This window comes from Neolamprologus brichardi, chromosome 14 (genome assembly GCF_056152115.1).
Source record: "Neolamprologus brichardi isolate AB-2024 chromosome 14, ASM5615211v1, whole genome shotgun sequence".
Lineage (NCBI taxonomy): Eukaryota > Metazoa > Chordata > Actinopteri > Cichliformes > Cichlidae > Neolamprologus > Neolamprologus brichardi.
In genome coordinates this window covers 35,666,696-35,685,835 of record NC_142117.1, presented here as the reverse complement: position 1 = coordinate 35,685,835, position 19,140 = coordinate 35,666,696, and the positions used below count along the sequence as shown (strand labels likewise).

The window sequence follows — 19,140 nt, the reverse complement described above, 5'->3', positions numbered from 1 at the left end:
AGGAGAGGGCCCAGCCAGAAGGCAGACTCTGCCAAAAATAGGTGCAACTCCTTAGCCTCACTCTCCACGGAAGTCTTTAGTAAAAGGCGAAAGACTTGTACGTTTTGAAGAGAAGCCAGAGTGTGTGTTTCTTTGGCCTCGCAGGAAGCCGCAGTGACTCCTCGTCCCGGCTTCCGGCGTCACGGTAGGCCCTGTTTGCTTGGCTGAAGGGGCAGATCTTAGGCCCCGCCTTCTCTGCTCCAGAGTTCGACTGTGACTGGAGAGGAGCACGTTCGCGGCTTCAGGCTGCTTTCTGGCTCTTGGCTTGGCAGACCTTACTTTGTTTGGCTTTCTTGCTTTTGCACAAAGTCAGCAAAGGGGGCACCGTTCCCGGAGGCGCTGCAATACCGGGTCGATGCGTGGAGCGAACGTAGCGAGCACCTTCTTCGGCTCCCTGTTCTAAAAATGCGTTTAATACGTTGCCCCCGAATCGGGGGCGTATCAGATATTAAACTGATAAGAACAGATACTACACTTGATCTTAGCCAAAAGGCCGAGAAGCGATGGCCGCCTTCTCGGGACACTTCTCGCTTGTGACGGTGCGCTCTTTCACTTGGCTCACAGGGAGGGCTCCGCTTCAAATCTCCGCCCACCCACAGTAACTCACAGGCCTGCGGAGCTCCCTGGAACTGCACGCTTTCTTCTATTGAACAACGAGGAGGGGGCCCAGCCAGAAGGCAGACCCTGCCAAAAATAGGTGCAACTTCTTAGCCTCACTCTCCACGGAAGTAAAAGGCGAAAGACTTGTACGTTTTGAAGAGAAGCCAGAGTGTGTGTTTCTTTGGCCTCGCAGGAAGCCGCAGTGACTCCTCGTCCCGGCTTCCGGCGTCACGGTAGGCCCTGTTTGCTTGGCTGAAGGGGCAGATCTTAGGCCCCGCCTTCTCTGCTCCAGAGTTCGACTGTGACTGGAGAGGAGCACGTTCGCGGCTTCAGGCTGCTTTCTGGCTCTTGGCTTGGCAGACCTTACTTTGTTTGGCTTTCTTGCTTTTGCACAAAGTCAGCAAAGGGGGCACCGTTCCCGGAGGCGCTGCAATACCGGGTCGATGCGTGGAGCCAACGGAGCGAGCCCCTTATTCGGCTCTCTGTTCTAAAAATGCGTTTAATACGTTGCCCCCGAATCGGGGGCGTATCAGATATTAAACTGATAAGAACAGATATTACACTTGATCTTAGCCAAAAGGCCGAGAAGCGATGGCCTCCTGCAGGTTCCTGGCTGAGCCGCCTTCTCGGGACACTTCTCGCTTGTGACGGTGCGCTCTTTCACTTGGCTCACAGGGAGGGCTCCGCTTCAAATCTCCGCCCACCCACAGTAGCTCACAGGCCTGCGGAGCTCCCTGGAACTGCGCGCTTTCTTCTATTGAACAACGAGGAGAGGGCCCAGCCAGAAGGCAGACCCTGCCAAAAATAGGTGCAACTCCTTAGCCTCACTCTCCACGGAAGTCTTTAGTAAAAGGCGAAAGACTTGTACGTTTTGAAGAGAAGCTAGAGTGTGTGTTTCTTTGGCCTCGCAGGAAGCCGCAGTGACTCCTCGTCCCGGCTTCCGGCGTCACGGTAGGCCCTGTTTGCTTGGCTGAAGGGGCAGATCTTAGGCCCCGCCTTCTCTGCTCCAGAGTTCGACTGTGACTGGAGAGGAGCACGTTCGCGGCTTCAGGCTGCTTTCTGGCTCTTGGCTTGGCAGACCTTACTTTGTTTGGCTTTCTTGCTTTTGCACAAAGTCAGCAAAGGGGGCACCGTTCACGGAGGCGCTGCAATACCGGGTCGATGCGTGGAGCGAACGGAGCGAGCCCCTTATTCGGCTCCCTGTTCTAAAAATGCGTTTAATACGTTGCCCCCGAATCGGGGGCGTATCAGATATTAAACTGATAAGAACAGATACTACACTTGATCTTAGCCAAAAGGCCGAGAAGCGACGGCCTCCTGCAGGTTCCTGGCTGAGCCGCCTTCTCGGGACACTTCTCGCTTGTGACGGTGCGCTCTTTCACTTGGCTCACAGGGTGGGCTCCGCTTCAAATCTCCGCCCACCCACAGTAGCTCACAGGCCTGCGGAGCTCCCTGGAACTGCGCGCTTACTTCTATTGAACAACGAGGAGAGGGCCCAGCCAGAAGGCAGACCCTGCCAAAAATAGGTGCAACTCCTTAGCCTCACTCTCCACGGAAGTCTTTAGTAAAAGGCGAAAGACTTGTACGTTTTGAAGAGAAGCCAGAGTGTGTGTTTCTTTGGCCTCGTAGGAAGCCGCAGTGACTCCTCGTCCCGGCTTCCGGCGTCACGGTAGGCCCTGTTTGCTTGGCTGAAGGGGCAGATCTTAGGCTCCGCCTTCTCTGCTCCAGAGTTCGACTGTGACTGGAGAGGAGCACGTTCGCGGCTTCAGGCTGCTTTCTGGCTCTTGGCTTGGCAGACCTTACTTTGTTTGGCTTTCTTGCTTTTGCACAAAGTCAGCAAAGGGGGCACCGTTCCCGGAGGCGCTGCAATACCGGGTCGATGCGTGGAGCGAACGGAGCGAGCCCCTTATTCGGCTCCCTGTTCTAAAAATGCCTTTAATACGTTGCCCCCGAATCGGGGGCGTATCAGATATTAAACTGATAAGAACAGATACTACACTTGATCTTAGCCAAAAGGCCGAGAAGCGATGGCCTCCTGCAGGTTCCTGGCTGAGCCGCCTTCTCGGGACACTTCTCGCTTGTGACGGTGCGCTCTTTCACTTGGCTCACAGGGAGGGCTCCGCTTCAAATCTCCGCCCACCCACAGTAGCTCACAGGCCTGCGGAGCTCCCTGGAACTGCGCGCTTTCTTCTATTGAACAACGAGGAGAGGGCCCAGCCAGAAGGCAGACCCTGCCAAAAATAGGTGCAACTCCTTAGCCTCACTCTCCACGGAAGTCTTTAGTAAAAGGCGAAAGACTTGTACGTTTTGAAGAGAAGCTAGAGTGTGTGTTTCTTTGGCCTCGCAGGAAGCCGCAGTGACTCCTCGTCCCGGCTTCCGGCGTCACGGTAGGCCCTGTTTGCTTGGCTGAAGGGGCAGATCTTAGGCCCCGCCTTCTCTGCTCCAGAGTTCGACTGTGACTGGAGAGGAGCACGTTCGCGGCTTCAGGCTGCTTTCTGGCTCTTGGCTTGGCAGACCTTACTTTGTTTGGCTTTCTTGCTTTTGCACAAAGTCAGCAAAGGGGGCACCGTTCACGGAGGTGCTGCAATACCGGGTCGATGCGTGGAGCGAATGGAGCGAGCCCCTTATTCGGCTCCCTGTTCTAAAAATGCGTTTAATACGTTGCCCCCGAATCGGGGGCGTATCAGATATTAAACTGATAAGAACAGATACTACACTTGATCTTAGCCAAAATGCCGAGAAGCGATGGCCTCCTGCAGGTTCCTGGCTGAGCCGCCTTCTCGGGACACTTCTCGCTTGTGACGGTGCGCTCTATCACTTGGCTCACAGGGAGGGCTCTGCTTCAAATCTCCGCCCACCCACAGTAGCTAAGAGCCCTGCGGAGCTCTCTTGAACTGCGCGCTATCTTCTATTTCTTCTTTTGAACAACGAGGAGAGGGCCCAGCCAGAAGGCAGACCCTGCCAAAAATAGGTGCAACTCCTTAGCCTCACTCTCCACGGAAGTTTTTAGTAAAAGGCGAAAGACTTGTACGTTTTGAAGAGAAGCCAGAGTGTGTGTTTCTTTGGCCTCGCAGGAAGCCGCAGTGACTCCTCGTCCCGGCTTCCGGCGTCACGGTAGGCCCTGTTTGCTTGGCTGAAGGGGCAGATCTTAGGCCGCGCCTTCTCTGCTCCAGAGTTCGACTGTGACCGGAGAGGGGTGACTGGAGAGGAGCACGTTCGCGGCTTCAGGCTGCTTTCTGGCTCTTGGCTTGGCAGACTTACTTTGTTTGGCTTTGTTGCTTTTGCACAAAGTCAGCAAAGGGGGCACCGTTCCCGGAGGCGCTGCAATAACGGGTGGATGCGTGGACCGAACGGAGCGAGCCCCTTATTTGGCTCCCTGTTCTAAAAATGCGTTTAATACGTTGCCCCCGAATCGGGGGCGTATCAGATATTAAACTGATAAGAACAGACACTACACTTGACCTTAGCCAAAAGGCCGAGAAGCGATGGCCTCCTGCAGGTTCCTGGCTGAGCCGCCTTCTCGGGACACTTCTCGCTTGTGACGGTGCGCTCTTTCACTTGGCTCACAGGGAGGGCTCCGCTTCAAATCTCCGCCCACCCACAGTAGCTCACAGGCCTGCAGAGCTCGCTGGAACTGCGTGCTTTCTTCTATTTCTTCTTTTGAACAACGAGGAGAGGGCCCAGCCAGAAGGCAGACCCGCTAAAAATAGGTGCAACTCCTTAGCCTCACTCTCCACGGAAGTCTTTAGTAAAAGGCGAAAGACTTGTACGTTTTGAAGAGAAGCCAGAGTGTGTGTTTCTTTGGCCACGCAGGAAGCCGCAGTGACTCCTCGTCCCGGCTTCCGGCGTCATGGTAGGCCCTGTTTGCATGGCTGAAGGGGCAGATCTTAGGCCCCGCCTTCTCTGCTCCAGAGTTCGACTGTGACTGGAGAGGGGTGACTGGAGAGGAGCACGTTCGCGGCTTCAGGCTGCTTTCTGGCTCTTGGCTTGGCAGACCTTACTTTGTTTGGCTTTCTTGCTTTTGCACAAAGTCAGCAAAGGGGGCACCGTTCCCGGAGGCGCTGCAATACCGGGTCGATGCGAGGAGCGAACGGAGCGAGCCCCTTATTCAGCTCCCTGTTCTAAAAATGCGTTTAATACGTTGCCCCAGAATCGGGGGCGTATCAGATATTAAACTGATAAGAACACTTGATCTTAGCCAAAAGGCCGAGAAGCGATGGCCTCCTGCAGGTTCCTGGCTGAGCCGCCTTCTCGGGACACTTCTCGCTTGTGACGGTGCGCTCTTTCACTTGGCTCACAGGGAGGGCTCTGGTTCAAATCTCCGCCCACCCACAGTAGCTCACAGGCCTGCAGAGCTCCCTGGAACTGCGCGCTTTCTTCTATTGAACAACGAGGAGAGGGCCCAGCCAGAAGGCAGACCCTGCCAAAAATAGGTGCAACTCCTTAGCCTCACTCTCCACGGAAGTCTTTAGTAAAAGGCGAAAGACTTGTACGTTTTGAAGAGAAGCCAGAGTGTGTGTTTCTTTGGCCTCGCAGGAAGCCGCAGTGACTCCTCGTCCCGGCTTCCGGCGTCACGGTAGGCCCTGTTTGCTTGGCTGAAGGGGCAGATCTTAGGCCCCGCCTTCTCTGCTCCAGAGTTCGACTGTGACTGGAGAGGAGCACGTTCGCGGCTTCAGGCTGCTTTCTGGCTCTTGGCTTGGCAAACCTTACTTTGTTTGGCTTTCTTGCTTTTGCACAAAGTCAGCAAAGGGGGCACCGTTCCCGGAGGCGCTGCAATACCGGGTCGATGCGTTGAGCGAACGGAGCGAGCCACTTATTCGGCTCCCTGTTCTAAAAATGCGTTTAATACGTTGCCCCCGAATCGGGGGCATATCAGATATTAAACTGATAAGAACAGATACTACACTTGATCTTAGCCAAAAGGCCGAGAAGCGATGGCCTCCTGCAGGTTCCTGGCTGAGCCGCCTTCTCGAGACACTTCTCGCTTGTGACGGTGCGCTCTTTCACTTGGCTCACAGGGAGGGCTCCGCTTCAAATCTCCGCCCACCCACAGTAGCTCACAGGCCTGCGGAGCTCCCTGGAACTGCGCGCTTTCTTCTATTGAACAACGAGGAGAGGGCCCAGCCAGAAGGCAGACCCTGCCAAAAATAGGTGCAACTCCTTAGCCTCACTCTCCACGGAAGTCTTTAGTAAAAGGCGAAAGACTTGTACGTTTTGAAGAGAAGCCAGAGTGTGTGTTTCTTTGGCATCGCAGGAAGCCGCAGTGACTCCTCGTCCCGGCTTCTGGCGTCACGGTAGGCCCTGTTTGCTTGGCTGAAGGGGCAGATCTTAGGCCCCGCCTTCTCTGCTCCAGAGTTCGACTGTGACTGGAGAGGAGCACGTTCGCGGCTTCAGGCTGCTTTCTGGCTCTTGGCTTGGCAGACCTTACTTTGTTTGGCTTTCTTGCTTTTGCACAAAGTCAGCAAAGGGGGCACCGTTCCCGGAGGCGCTGCAATACCGGGTCGATGCGTGGAGCGAACGGAGCGAGCCCCTTATTCGGCTCCCTGTTCTAAAAATGCCTTTAATACGTTGCCCCCGAATCGGGGGCGTATCAGATATTAAACTGATAAGAACAGATACTACACTTGATCTTAGCCAAAAGGCCGAGAAGCGATGGCCTCCTGCAGGTTCCTGGCTGAGCCGCCTTCTCGGGACACTTCTCGCTTGTGACGGTGCGCTCTTTCACTTGGCTCACAGGGAGGGCTCCGCTTCAAATCTCCGCCCACCCACAGTAGCTCACAGGCCTGCGGAGCTCCCTGGAACTGCGCGCTTTCTTCTATTCAACAACGAGGAGAGGGCCCAGCCAGAAGGCAGACCCTGCCAAAAATAGGTGCAACTCCTTAGCCTCACTCTCCACGGAAGTCTTTAGTAAAAGGCGAAAGACTTGTACGTTTTGAAGAGAAGCCAGAGTGTGTGTTTCTTTGGCCTCGCAGGAAGCCGCAGTGACTCCTCGTCCCGGCTTCCGGCGTCACGGTAGGCCCTGTTTGCTTGGCTGAAGGGGCAGATCTTAGGCCCCGCCTTCTCTGCTCCAGAGTTCGACTGTGACTGGAGAGGAGCACGTTCGCGGCTTCAGGCTGCTTTCTGGCTCTTGGCTTGGCAGACCTTACTTTGTTTGGCTTTCTTGCTTTTGCACAAAGTCAGCAAAGGGGGCACCGTTCCCGGAGGCGCTGCAATACCGGGTCGATGCGTGGAGCGAACGGAGCGAGCCCCTTATTCGGCTCCCTGTTCTAAAAATGCGTTTAATACGTTGCCCCCGAATCGGGGGCATATCAGATATTAAACTGATAAGAACAGATACTACACTTGATCTTAGCCAAAAGGCCGAGAAGCGATGGCCTCCTGCAGGTTCCTGGCTGAGCCGCCTTCTCAGGACACTTCTCGCTTGTGACGGTGCGCTGTTTCACTTGGCTCACAGGGAGGGCTCCGCTTCAAATCTCCGCCCACCCACAGTAGCTCACAGGCCTGCGGAGCTTCCTGGAACTGCGCGCTTCCTTCTATTGAACAACGAGGAGAGGGCCCAGCCAGAAGGCAGACCCTGCCAAAAATAGGTGCAACTCCTTAGCCTCATTCTCCACGGAAGTCTTTAGTAAAAGGCGAAAGACTTGTACGTTTTGAAGAGAAGCCAGAGTGTGTGTTTCTTTGGCCACGCAGGAAGCCGCAGTGACTCCTCGTCCCGGCTTCCGGCGTCACGGTAGGCCCTGTTTGCATGGCTGAAGGGGCAGATCTTAGGCCCCGCCTTCTCTGCTCCAGAGTTCGACTGTGACTGGAGAGGAGCACGTTCGCGGCTTCAGGCTGCTTTCTGGCTCTTGGCTTGGCAGACCTTACTTTGTTTGGCTTTCTTGCTTTTGCACAAAGTCAGCAAAGGGGGCACCGTTCCTGGAGGCGCTGCAATACCGGGTCGATGCGTGGAGCGAACGGAGCGAGCCCCTTATTCGGCTCCCTGTTCTAAAAATGCATTTAATACGTTGCCCCCGAATCGGGGGCGTATCAGATATTAAACTGATAAGAACAGATTTTTTTTTTTTTTTTTTTTTTTTATATTTTTATTTCATACAATTCATTAAAAAAGTGAAAACAACACCAGAAACATATTAGTAACAATAGAATACAAGAAAAATAAAGAAATAAAAAAATATATATATATATAAAACAGGCACCAAACCGAGCCGCATCTTACCACTACATGGGCCCGTACTCTACAATGTTCTTCTCAAACCCAAAACGTCCGTTCTAGAACGACAGAACTCTATCGGAAACACAAAAATCAAACTATCCTCCTAGTTTGAATCTCTTAAGCCTTCCTGAAACCGGGAGGTGTTTGTAAGACATGTTTCCACCTATCCTTAATTGTGTCCCAGCCCCATTTAGTTTTCTCTAAAAGACAAGTCTTCTCTATTTCTTTTACTATTATTCTACGTGTAGTTCTAGCTGTCCATTTGTAAGACCCCAGGATGTACCCCTGTCGAGCCTTCCACAAAAATAGTTTTGTCAGGGCCATTAGCAAGGGGATCTTTCCGCTGGCCTCGTTTCTTTTTTCCTTCCCTGTAAGGAACATTAGCTCATCATATTGGATGCCATTTAAACACTCATATTGCACTTGCATTTCTCTCCACACTTCTTGCGCAAAACCACATCCCCACATTACATGTTCTATTGTTTCTTCTTCTCCTTGACAAGTAGTCCTTGGACAGTTTTTGTTGTCGCTTAATCTATGAGCATACATTATCGATCTCACAGGGATTTTTCTGTGTAGCAGCAACCAGTTCAAATCTTTACACCCATTGCTCAAGTCTTTTCCTTGTGCTCGTTTCCATGTAGCCTCTTTCACCCACACACATTGTGTGTGGGTTTTTTCCACCAGGGTCCTATACAAGGTCTTATGATTCAGAGCAAGGTCCTTATCCTTACATTCTAAATGCTTCTCCCGCCACTTGATCAGCTTTGCATAATACACCGGTCTGCTTTCTGCTTTGGGCGCACTATTGTCCCACTTGGTCAGTTGTCTCAATGGGCCTGATAGCCAAAAGCGAATTAAAAGTTGGCATTTGTGTGTATAAGGCTTGTTCAGTATGTTACAAATGTTACAGTAATATAATACATCCAATTTTAAAGGGATGCATGGAACATCTCTCCCTCCTTTTAGTATCGGCTGGTACATCATAGTTCTTTTCACATATTCGTACCCACCCCAAATAAACTTGAACACTTCCCGTGTTAGTTCTTTCCTAAACATTTGTGGTAATGGGAAAACATATGCCAAATGAAGTAGGGCAGGCAGAATATCGGCTTTCACAACCAGGACTCTGCCGGTTATGGAGAGTCTTCTTTTCTTCCACATCCCCAATTTCCTCCTCACTTTTGCCATTTTTAACTCCCAATTTCGTTCTGCGTCTCCCCCAGGATTCCCAAAATTAATGCCTAAGACCCGCATGGGGCTTTCACAGAGGGAAAGCCCACAAAGCCTCTCCCTTCTGCCTGCCCACCTTCCCAGAAATTTGTATTTAGTTTTTTCTTTGTTCACCCTTGACCCTGCCGCCCTTTCAAAGGTATGTATTAGCTGCATAGCTTCCCTCACGCTCCCATCATCCCCCAAATAAAGGGTGATGTCATCAGCATACTGGGAGATTTTTAACACTTCTCCCCCTGGTAAGGCTATCCCTCTAATTTCTCGGTTTCCCCTTATCGCGCATGCTAAAGGTTCTACATAGATGACGTAAAGCAAGGCAGACAAGGGGCAACCTTGTCTAAGTCCTCTTTGCTGATACACCTCGTCTGTCAGAAAGCCATTTACTTTCACCTTGCCACAAATGTCAACATACATCATTTTTATCCAGCTCAGAAATGTTTCCCCTATATTGAAAGTCGTCATCACCCTCCATAGAAAATCATAATTGACTCTGTCAAAGGCTTTTTCTTGGTCAATTGTTACACATATGGAGTCTAAATTCCTGTCCTCTATATACGAAAGCACATCCCTGTGCAAATGCAAGTTCCAAGCAATCTGTCTACCCTTTACTCCACAGGTCTGGTCCTCATTTATAATAAACGGCATAGCCTGGGCCAAGCGTAACGCTAAAGCTCTGCTCAGAATTTTATAATCCACACAGACCATGGACAAAGGTCTATAATTGGAAAGCATTGCCGGTGAGCCTTTCTTAAACAATAAACTAATCACCCCCGTCCTCATGCTTTTCAACATATAGCCCTTTTCACACATTTCATTAAATACTTCTAGCAAATGGTCTCCGATGAGATCCCAGAAGGTGACATAAAACTCTTTCGAAAGACCATCTATTCCGGGTACTTTGTTATTTTTCATTGTCTTCAAAGCATCGTATAGTTCATTCTTATTTATGCATCTATCCATTGATTGTTTTTCTTCTTCAGATAGCCTTTCCCCTAACCCCCTCAAAAAGGTCCCCTGCGCGTCTGTATCCAACTCTTCCTTTTCAAAAAGGCGCATATAGTACTCTTCTACTACTTTCCGTAAATCCTCAGAACTAGTCATCGTCTTCCCATCTATCTCCAATTCTTTTATTAGTCCACTTTCCTCCCTCCTTTTCATTTGGGCAAAAAAGTACGCTGAACACTTTTCTTGACCCTCATGCTCCTCCTGCATAAACTTAAACATCCTTGTCCTCGCTCTCTGTTGAAAAAAATCTTCTTGTTTTTTCAATAAAACATTCAATTTCTCACTTCTATCCCTATGTCTATTTCTGTTCCTGTCCTCTTCCTCTTTTGCAATGTCCCTCTGTAAATCTTTAAAGACCTTCTTTGAGGCCTGTGCTCTCCGCATACTGTAACCAATTGAAAATTTCTTTATTCTTTTTTTCATTTCCTCCCACCAGCTCCCTCTATCCACATACAGACATTTCAGATCCACCCAATGTTGGAAGATCCCTCTGAAACTTGCCCTATATTCCTGTTCTAACAAGATGTCATTATTTAATTTCCAATATCCTTTTCCATATGCTGTCCCCTCGCATTCCACCTTCGCCCACACTATTTTGTGATCAGTAAAGGGCGCGTAAAGGGACCCCGTTTCGATTACCTTTTCTGTGTCTCCTACTAGTATATAGTCTAGCCTGTTTCTCATTCCCCGACTATTTTCCCACGTATGGGTCGGACGGTTGTCTAAGAGCTTCCCCATGGAGTCTACTAACCTATACTTTGCCATGAGATTCCTAAGTGGAAGAGAACCATTGTTCTTATCTAAAGAGCAATTTAAGTCACCGCCCACATAAATTACATTACTTGTCATGAAGCAAATATCCAGGCTAGAAAAAAGTTCCCTGCGGGCTCGTGGTTCTGCATTTGCATATATATTTACCACCCGACATTTTATTCCAACCTTTTTAATATCCACCACCAAGACCCTACCCTGTATTGCGGAAAAGCTGTCCATGATTTGAATACTTTTTTTCCCGCACAAAACTCCCACCCCTGAACCGTATACACTCCCCACACTCCATGCTGCTTCGCCTCCTACCCACTCCTTTGTGAAGAGCAGAGCGTCGGCCTCGTCTCTTAAATGGGCTTCCTGGATTAAACATATATCAAAGTCACAAGTAGTTAAAAATTCATACACAGCTCTTCTTTTCTTTGCATCCCTCAGTCCTCTGACATTTAAAGTCATTATTTTCATCTTATCCATTTAATGGTAAGGGCTACTTCCCCAAACTTTCCTGAGAAAATAATGTTCGTATCAGAGAACTTTCAGCGTTACTTTCATTTTCACTCCCGTCGTCGGAATCATTTTCACTTATCGTGGTGCTCAAAGGAGTGTGGGTACACTCCGTTTGAGTTCCTTTTGGAGCACGCCTTTCTCCCTCCACACCGAAAGGCGCAGTCTCCAATTTTTCCTCATTGCTATCTTCTGGCGGAGTGGCCGAAACCTGCCTTTTCCTTCTTTTCGCCTTCTTTCTTCCTGCTTTCCTAACCTCTCTCCACGGTTGCTCCGTCATGTCCTCACTCGTAGCGAAGGATCCTTCCTTATTCCTGTCCTCTGTATCTAACAAAGGAACCTCTATCATTCTCTCAGAAACTTCTTCTTCCTCGTCAGCCTCATTTCTCTCACCTGCAGGAGTCTCCTGCATTGACAAAAGTGTTCCTAATTTGTCATGTCCAGTTTCCTTCTCTTGGCCCACCGGCCCCACCACTACTGCAGCGTATGACCTGGGCTTTGTGCAATCTCTTGCCATGTGCTCCTCTGACTCACATAAATGACATTTCTTTAGTACAGTGCAGTCTCTTGTGCTATGTCCCGTTTCATTGCAATTTCGGCACCTCACCTGATTGCAATTAGCGGCTTCATGGCCTTTGCCGCCACATCTTCTGCAAACCAGAGGTTGGCCCGCGTAGATGAGGAAGCCTCTGTCTGCCCCAATAGAAAAAACTGCCGGAGGATGTCGATAGCCGTCTTCACTATTCGGGTCTTCCTCCATTTTGACGCGGAATTGTCTTTTGCCGGTCCACAAGCCCAGACCATCTTTTATTATTCTTACTCCAGGTAAGACCTTTACGTGTCTTCCCAAAAAACATCTTATAGTCTCTTCTGAAACCCACGGGTTATACATGTGTACAGTTAGGATACTATAGTCACTTCTATATAAAGGGGTGACCATGTACCTTTTTAGTTCTTCATTTGACGTCAGGTGAGCTTTTCTCCTTGCTTCTTCCGCTGTGTCTTTCGTAGTTAGCGTCACATCGTAGTACTTGTTGGTTATACTCTGTTGCAAGCAGTAGATCTCCTCGGGCTGAATCTGCAAAGCATCAAACAAAATCCTCCTCCCAAAAGTTACTCGTTCCTGGAAAGCTGCATCTTTGTCTTTTAGAGCAAATCTTAAGGTGTTCCTCGTGCCATTTCCTCTTTCAGTCTGCGTATAGCTGGCCGACCAGGTCGCCATTGTGCTTCTCAGATAAGAACAGATACTACACTTGATCTTAGCCAAAAGGCCGAGAAGCGATGGCCTCCTGCAGGTTCCTGGCTGAGCCGCCTTCTCGGGACACTTCTCGCTTGTGACGGTGCGCTCTTTCACTTGGCTCACAGGGAGGGCTCTGCTTCAAATCTCCGCCCACCCACAGTAGCTCACAGGCCTGCAGAGCTCCCTGGAACTGCGCGCTTTCTTCTATTGAACAACGAGGAGAGGGCCCAGCCAGAAGGCAGACCCTGCCAAAAATAGGTGCAACTCCTTAGCCTCACTCTCCACGGAAGTCTTTAGTAAAAGGCGAAAGACTTGTACGTTTTGAAGAGAAGCCAGAGTGTGTGTTTCTTTGGCCTCGCAGGAAGCCGCAGTGACTCCTCGTCCCGGCTTCCGGCGTCACGGTAGGCCCTGTTTGCTTGGCTGAAGGGGCAGATCTTAGGCCCCGCCTTCTCTGCTCCAGAGTTCGACTGTGACTGGAGAAGGGTGACTGGAGAGGAGCACGTTCGCGGCTTCAGGCTGCTTTCTGGCTCTTGGCTTGGCAGACCTTACTTTGTTTGGCTTTCTTGCTTTTGCACAAAGTCAGCAAAGGGGGCACCGTTCCCGGAGGCGCTGCAATACCGGGTCGATGCGTGGAGCGAACGGAGCGAGCCCCTTATTCGGCTCCCTGTAACCGGAAGGTTGCTGGTTCGAGCCCCGGCTCTGACAGGCTTGGTGGTTATGTCCTTGGACAAGACACTTCACCCGTTGCCTACTAGTGGTGGTCAGAGGGTTCGGTGGCACCAGTGTCCAGCAGTCATCACCAGTGTGTGAATGGGTGGATAACTGAATGTGTAAAGCGCTTTGGGGTCCTTAAGGACTAGTAAAGCGCTACACAAATACAGGCCATTTACTACTGATTTGAGAAGTGTGGATGCTCCGCAATCTGTTTTCATGTTAAAGTTCTTTGTTCTTTGACTTTATAATCTGATACTCTCTCTCACACACAAATGTTGCGTGTGGGAAAGTGTTTTGTACACTTTCCCATACGCAGTTCTTTATTATCTCTGAAAACTTGTTTTGACATTTTAGCCTTTTTCCTGAAAGGGTAAAAAGCATGTAAGCAGCATGCTGAGGTCAAGACTCTTGCAAAAGAGATTTTATCTCTAGAGTCATAATTTTGTGGTTCAGTGAAAGGTAAACAGTTACATACATATAAATAAATATATATATATATATATATATATATATATATATATATATATATATATATATATATATATATATATATGCGCTTGTGAAGTGGCTGTTTGGTCTCTCCAGTGACCAAACAGCCACTTCACAAGCACATGGCACAACATAGAAAAGCCACCTCCAAAGGACAAGACTCAGCAGTAAGGTCAAAGGTCACTCTTTTGAGGATGCCAATGTTCACATTTTGGACAGAGAGGACAGATGGTTTGAAAGAGGAGTGAAAGAAGCCATCTATGTCTACTGTGAGCAACCATCTTTGAACAGAGGCGGTGGTTTACGACACCAACTGTCTGCCATCTATAATACAGTTTTGAGTTCCCTCCCCAGACGCCTTAACGCCCACTCACATCCTGGGCCATCTGACCTCAGGAATTCGCATGATAAGGTGGGGCCAGGTTTCACAAAGAGCTCACCCGAAACCCTGGCTGATTTGGACCCACACCCAGTTTCACACCTTGGCTCAGGCGATTAGGGGATCATCAGGGGGTCCTTTCGTCCCTCTGTGGGAGGAAACTCCACCATTTGACCTTAGAACTGAAGAAGCTTCTCAGATGAGAGTTGAAACATCTTCAAGCAACTTAAAGAAGTCCAGACGCTTTTCTTTGCAAGCTCCTTTGACTATGATGACCTGGATGACTGAGAACCTTCACAGACAAACTTTGTTGTTGTTTCTCTGGGCTCAATTTCAGCCTCAGGAGCATCTCTCAGAAGAAAACCGTTTTGCAAATAATAAGATAAAAAGATTGTTGAACCAGGTGGTATTCTCTGGAGTTTAAGACCAAACTCAAACAGTGAATTGACATTAGACTGGAATTCATAAGATGAATAGAAATGCTGCTGAAGCTAAATGATTCATTCATGTGTGAGTGTGTGTGTATATATATATATATATATATATATATACACACACACACACACATTCCAGTGGAATCTAAGAATGGTGACTGCCGCTGGCCCTCTCTCCTTTCTTAGTTGGCACCAGAATGAAGAGGCAGACAGGACGGCGATGAGCCTGTTGGTTTCTGCACCATTTGGACTTTTATGGGACTTGACCTTCATGGCTGAGGCCACTGCATTTTGGCTGTATAGTTTTAATTACTTTTAATGTTTTTAACTTCATGTTCCTGCCTGGCCAGAGTATTTTAGCGCTTTCTTTAAAAATAAATTATAGTTTTAGCAACTTGTGTTTATATTTACTACTTCCCTTGGCTGCTCCACTGCTCTTCCCGTCAGAAGGGTTTCCCTTCTGTGTTAAACTTACCACCTGTGAATCCACCTATGACATTCAGTGAATGCTTAAATTGCACTTATTAGAATATACTGGACATTCAAAGCTAAGATTCAGTGCACTGTGTTAGAGGCTGGGATTTGATGAATTCGTCATATATACAACCTTTGATCATCATTTATGTCCAGCTGAGAATGAATCTTTGCACTCACATATTAAATGAACTGAAATCAGTAGTGTGATCTCCAGTCTTGATATAAGGAATGAGAGAACTGACAGCTGTTATTTTAATCAGCCTGTCTCAGTTGTTTTAACTCTAAGTATCACAAAGTAATGTGGTAACATCTGGACTGACGAGTCCACAGTCAGCTGACACCCTGACAGCTGACTGTGACAGAAAGATGGCGCCTTTGTTCGGCTCGACGTCTACCTGCCTACGCTGTATTGTATGTTATGTTTTTATATCAGCCCTGACGTTTAATATATGGAGCTATGCTGCTGTGATTTACGACCGTTCTTCCTTGCTCCACATCAAAGAGTCTATGGAACGTCTTTATGATGACTGGGACAGTTATAGAAAAACTTTCCCCCCACCATTTGTGCAATCTTCCACCTCACCGGATTACTTCTTGCTACCGGCGAAACGTGCCCTAAGCAATTCCAAGAAGAAATCGAGGAAAAGAGGCTGTAGGGCCGGCATCCAGGTACACATCAGACGAGCCTACAGATCGGAGATCTCCCGACTCGTCTGGAGGCGTCCCCGGTTTCTGCTACCAGTTACCCTTCCGGATTTGATTGGAAACACGTACTTGCAGCCACTACAGCGTGGATCCTACCCATCTGATGCTCTGGATTTTGCCGATTATCCCCCCACCACTGCGCCCTCACAGCCCGCATCGCACAACCGGTGGTTGGCCCCGCCGGTTCCGTGGCGCTGCTGGAGACCTCGCGTGCGGACACGGTGTTTGCTGTCAATTCCACTCCGACAAGCTGATGGGAAACCTGCGCTACCAGCTTTTAATCGGATTGCGCTCTTGAACGCCCGCTCCATCGCAAACAAATCCTTCTCTCTGAATGAGCTCTTCACAAGGAAAAGCCTGGACTTTCTGTTTCTCACCGAAACATGGCAGAGGGATGGCGAATTTGTTCACCTAAACGAACTGCGTCCTGCAGACTGCTCTTACTTGGGCGCCCCCCGTTTAGGTCGCCGTGGTGGAGGTCTTGCCGTTGTCTTTAAGGACAGTTTCATCTGCAGAGGTATGCAAACTGAAAACTATTCTTCCTTTGAGTCGCAAACAATTAAGGTGGGCTCTACGAACATCTTTTATTGTGTTTTAGTCTATCGCCCTCCTGGCCCTGCTACTGAGTTCTTAAAGGATTTTATGGACTTCTTATCTTCTATTATCAAGCTGGAGATAGTTTTAATTCTTGGGGATTTTAACATTCATATTGATGATGCCTCATCTAACTCTGCAGCTGAACTTCTATCTATATCTGAGTCTTTTAACTTTGTCCAACATGTCTCTGGTCCAACCCATTTAAAAGGTCATACCTTGGACCTTGTTTTTTCCTTGGGCCTCAACATTGGCAATGTGTTTGCTGAGGATGTACATTTGAGTGACCATAATTGTATCTTTGTTGAACTTAATTTTAGCTCTAAACAGACGCCTGTGAAGTTAAAAACTCATAGACGCATAATAACTGAGACTACTGCTGAGAGGTTCTCCATTATGTTTGACAGGTCTCCACTTTTTACCGGAAACGATGTAAATGTTCTTATTCAGTCTTTTAATAGGGAATGCACATCCATTTTGGATCAAGTGGCACCTATTAAAACAAGCTCGGGTTTACAAAAGAAGACATGCCCTTGGATAAATGAGACTATCTTAAACTTGAGAATATGCCGCAAAATAGAACGACTATGGAAGAAAACCAAACTTGACGTACACAGGCTCCATCTTCGAGATCTCATGCTCTCCTTAAATGACACAGTGAAAACTGTTAGATCTGAATATTTTTCTAGGCTCATAACAAAAAACAAGAGAAATCCCAAGTTTCTTTTTGACAAAGTTAGTGCTATTGTCTCCCCAGATGTGGTACCTTTAGATGTACACTCTAAAGTAGATAGTAATAAACTCCTCCGATTTTTTGTTGATAAGATTAACGACGTCAATGCTAAAATTTCCCCAAAGCTTTCTTGTTCTCCGAGTCAGGCACTCCCATTGTACTCCTGGTCAACTTTTACAACTGTAACATATGAGGAAATAGCAGCCCTGGTTGACAAAATGAAGCCATCCTCAAGCCCCTCAGACATTATCCCCACTAAGCTTTTTATTAATGCCTTTGACACCATTGGTCCTTGGGTTGTGAACCTTTTTAATGTTTCTCTTCAGACTGGGGTGTTCCCCAGCGTTTTTAAACATGCCATTGTGGAACCAAGGCTCAAAAAACCCAACCTGGACCCAACACTACTTCAAAATTTAAGACCTATCTCCAAACTCCCATTTATGTCAAAACTCCTTGAGAAGGCAGTAGCTGTCCACCTTACGGCATACTTGGAGAAATATAACATCCATGACTGTTTTCAATCTGGGTTCCGTAAATTGCATTCCACTGAGACAGCACTACTGAAAGTAACTAATGATATTATGATGTCAGCAGACTCCGGAGAATACACAGTCCTAGTCTTGTTAGACCTTACCTCAGCCTTTGATACAGTCAACCATACCATCCTGATAAACAGACTGAGAGACCTGGTTGGGATGTCTGGCTCTGTTTTAGACTGGTTTTCATCTTATATATCTGAAAGGAGTTTTAGTGTGTCTGCAAACCAGATCATGTCAGAATCTACAGAGTTGTTGTGTGGAGTTCCTCAGGGCTCTGTGCTGGGACCTATTCTGTTTTTAATATACAGTCTTCCTTTAAGTCAGATAATACAGCAGTTTCCTGAAGTATCTTACCATCTTTTTGCTGACGATATTCAGCTATATTATTCGTTTAAGCCTGCTGAAGCTCATAAGCTCTCCAATCTGATTGACTGTTTAACCAACATTAAACAATGGTTGAACAATAACTGCTTACAGCTAAACCCAGACAAAACAGAAACTTTGATTATTGCACCAGGCAGTGCAATACCTGATATTAAACGGCGACTGGGTGACTTAGGTTCCTCCCAGAAACATAACCTTAGAAACTTGGGTGTCATTTTTGATGAAGCTTTTTCTTTGGAGGGACATCTAAATCAGACAGTAAGAACCTGCTTTTTTCACCTGAGGAACATTTCTAAACTTAGATCCATCGTGTCAACAAGTGAACTCGAGATGATAATACATGCTTTTATCTCTACAAGACTTGACTACTGTAACAGCCTGTTTACTTGTCTAAACATGAAAGGGCTATCCCGCCTACAGGTTGTTCAAAACTCTGCAGCGAGGCTACTGACCCGCTCGAACAAGGGTGCTCATATGACCCCTGTGTTAAAGTCGCTGCACTGGCTACCAATCAGATTCAGGTTCCATTTTAAAATTCTAGTTTTAACTTTTAGAGCATTACAGAGACAGGCACCCCCCTACATTGCTGATCTGATTCATACACATACCTCCACTCGTAACCTGAGGTCAGCAAACCAAAATCTTTTAGTGGTCCCCCACACTCGTTTTAAAACCCGAGGGGACCGATCTTTCCAAGCTGTTGCACCCAGATTGTGGAATGCACTTCCCCTATTTCTACGGGGTTTGGACTCAGTGGAGACCTTCAAAAAGCAGCTAAAGACATTTTTATTTCAAAAAGCTTTTAATTAGACCAGGGTTTTCATGGTGTATTTTATGACTGTATTATGTTTTTACCTTGTAAAGCACTTTGTGACATATGTCTGTGAAAGGTGCTATATAAATAAAGTTTACTTACTTACTTACTTACTTACTTACTGTCAGCATTTTAATCGCTAGTTTAAAGGCTGTAGGTTGCAGCCGTTGCTCTAACACTGTATAAATGTAACAGGGCTCAGTGCTGGTTCTACTAGTCTGATCTGCTTCCAGCTTTATTTGTGAAGAGCACAGCAGCTTACAAAACACGTAGCTA

General features: G+C 47.9%; 21 non-coding genes and 2 pseudogenes across 21 annotated transcripts; all 23 read right to left on the bottom strand.

Annotated features, from left to right (window-relative positions):
- Window positions 1–11: 11 nt before the first annotated feature.
- Window positions 12–124, bottom strand: LOC148099131 (U5 spliceosomal RNA). The gene has a single exon (XR_015720196.1). It is a non-coding gene; the product is annotated as a U5 spliceosomal RNA (small nuclear RNA).
- A 229-nt stretch (window positions 125–353) lies between these two features.
- LOC148099130 (U2 spliceosomal RNA) lies at window positions 354–544 on the bottom strand. The gene has a single exon (XR_015720113.1). It is a non-coding gene; the product is annotated as a U2 spliceosomal RNA (small nuclear RNA).
- Window positions 545–1,041: 497 nt separating this feature from the next.
- On the bottom strand, window positions 1,042–1,232 carry LOC148099129 (U2 spliceosomal RNA). The gene has a single exon (XR_015720068.1). It is a non-coding gene; the product is annotated as a U2 spliceosomal RNA (small nuclear RNA).
- Window positions 1,233–1,417: 185 nt separating this feature from the next.
- On the bottom strand, window positions 1,418–1,530 carry LOC148099128 (U5 spliceosomal RNA). Its single transcript, XR_015720463.1, has one exon. It is a non-coding gene; the product is annotated as a U5 spliceosomal RNA (small nuclear RNA).
- Window positions 1,531–1,759: 229 nt separating this feature from the next.
- On the bottom strand, window positions 1,760–1,950 carry LOC148099127 (U2 spliceosomal RNA). Its single transcript, XR_015720095.1, has one exon. It is a non-coding gene; the product is annotated as a U2 spliceosomal RNA (small nuclear RNA).
- Window positions 1,951–2,135: 185 nt separating this feature from the next.
- Window positions 2,136–2,248, bottom strand: LOC148099126 (U5 spliceosomal RNA). The gene has a single exon (XR_015720272.1). It is a non-coding gene; the product is annotated as a U5 spliceosomal RNA (small nuclear RNA).
- A 229-nt stretch (window positions 2,249–2,477) lies between these two features.
- On the bottom strand, window positions 2,478–2,668 carry LOC148099125 (U2 spliceosomal RNA). Its single transcript, XR_015720633.1, has one exon. It is a non-coding gene; the product is annotated as a U2 spliceosomal RNA (small nuclear RNA).
- A 185-nt stretch (window positions 2,669–2,853) lies between these two features.
- On the bottom strand, window positions 2,854–2,966 carry LOC148099124 (U5 spliceosomal RNA). The gene has a single exon (XR_015720462.1). It is a non-coding gene; the product is annotated as a U5 spliceosomal RNA (small nuclear RNA).
- A 229-nt stretch (window positions 2,967–3,195) lies between these two features.
- Window positions 3,196–3,386, bottom strand: LOC148099123 (U2 spliceosomal RNA). The gene has a single exon (XR_015720116.1). It is a non-coding gene; the product is annotated as a U2 spliceosomal RNA (small nuclear RNA).
- A 194-nt stretch (window positions 3,387–3,580) lies between these two features.
- On the bottom strand, window positions 3,581–3,693 carry LOC148099122 (U5 spliceosomal RNA). Its single transcript, XR_015720511.1, has one exon. It is a non-coding gene; the product is annotated as a U5 spliceosomal RNA (small nuclear RNA).
- Window positions 3,694–3,935: 242 nt separating this feature from the next.
- Window positions 3,936–4,126, bottom strand: LOC148099121 (U2 spliceosomal RNA). The gene has a single exon (XR_015720202.1). It is a non-coding gene; the product is annotated as a U2 spliceosomal RNA (small nuclear RNA).
- A 194-nt stretch (window positions 4,127–4,320) lies between these two features.
- LOC148099120 (U5 spliceosomal RNA) lies at window positions 4,321–4,432 on the bottom strand. Its single transcript, XR_015720674.1, has one exon. It is a non-coding gene; the product is annotated as a U5 spliceosomal RNA (small nuclear RNA).
- A 243-nt stretch (window positions 4,433–4,675) lies between these two features.
- Window positions 4,676–4,857, bottom strand: LOC148099119 (U2 spliceosomal RNA). Its single transcript, XR_015720225.1, has one exon. It is a non-coding gene; the product is annotated as a U2 spliceosomal RNA (small nuclear RNA).
- Window positions 4,858–5,042: 185 nt separating this feature from the next.
- LOC148099118 (U5 spliceosomal RNA) lies at window positions 5,043–5,155 on the bottom strand. The gene has a single exon (XR_015720271.1). It is a non-coding gene; the product is annotated as a U5 spliceosomal RNA (small nuclear RNA).
- Window positions 5,156–5,384: 229 nt separating this feature from the next.
- LOC148099117 (U2 spliceosomal RNA) lies at window positions 5,385–5,575 on the bottom strand. Its single transcript, XR_015720140.1, has one exon. It is a non-coding gene; the product is annotated as a U2 spliceosomal RNA (small nuclear RNA).
- Window positions 5,576–5,760: 185 nt separating this feature from the next.
- Window positions 5,761–5,873, bottom strand: LOC148099116 (U5 spliceosomal RNA). The gene has a single exon (XR_015720270.1). It is a non-coding gene; the product is annotated as a U5 spliceosomal RNA (small nuclear RNA).
- A 229-nt stretch (window positions 5,874–6,102) lies between these two features.
- Window positions 6,103–6,293, bottom strand: LOC148099115 (U2 spliceosomal RNA). The gene has a single exon (XR_015720632.1). It is a non-coding gene; the product is annotated as a U2 spliceosomal RNA (small nuclear RNA).
- Window positions 6,294–6,478: 185 nt separating this feature from the next.
- On the bottom strand, window positions 6,479–6,591 carry LOC148099114 (U5 spliceosomal RNA). Its single transcript, XR_015720269.1, has one exon. It is a non-coding gene; the product is annotated as a U5 spliceosomal RNA (small nuclear RNA).
- A 229-nt stretch (window positions 6,592–6,820) lies between these two features.
- Window positions 6,821–7,011, bottom strand: LOC148099113 (U2 spliceosomal RNA). Its single transcript, XR_015720557.1, has one exon. It is a non-coding gene; the product is annotated as a U2 spliceosomal RNA (small nuclear RNA).
- A 185-nt stretch (window positions 7,012–7,196) lies between these two features.
- Window positions 7,197–7,309, bottom strand: LOC148099112 (U5 spliceosomal RNA). Its single transcript, XR_015720490.1, has one exon. It is a non-coding gene; the product is annotated as a U5 spliceosomal RNA (small nuclear RNA).
- A 229-nt stretch (window positions 7,310–7,538) lies between these two features.
- Window positions 7,539–7,751, bottom strand: LOC148099111 (U2 spliceosomal RNA; annotated as a pseudogene).
- A 4,769-nt stretch (window positions 7,752–12,520) lies between these two features.
- Window positions 12,521–12,645, bottom strand: LOC148099110 (U2 spliceosomal RNA; annotated as a pseudogene).
- A 185-nt stretch (window positions 12,646–12,830) lies between these two features.
- On the bottom strand, window positions 12,831–12,943 carry LOC148099109 (U5 spliceosomal RNA). Its single transcript, XR_015720268.1, has one exon. It is a non-coding gene; the product is annotated as a U5 spliceosomal RNA (small nuclear RNA).
- Window positions 12,944–19,140: the final 6,197 nt, after the last annotated feature.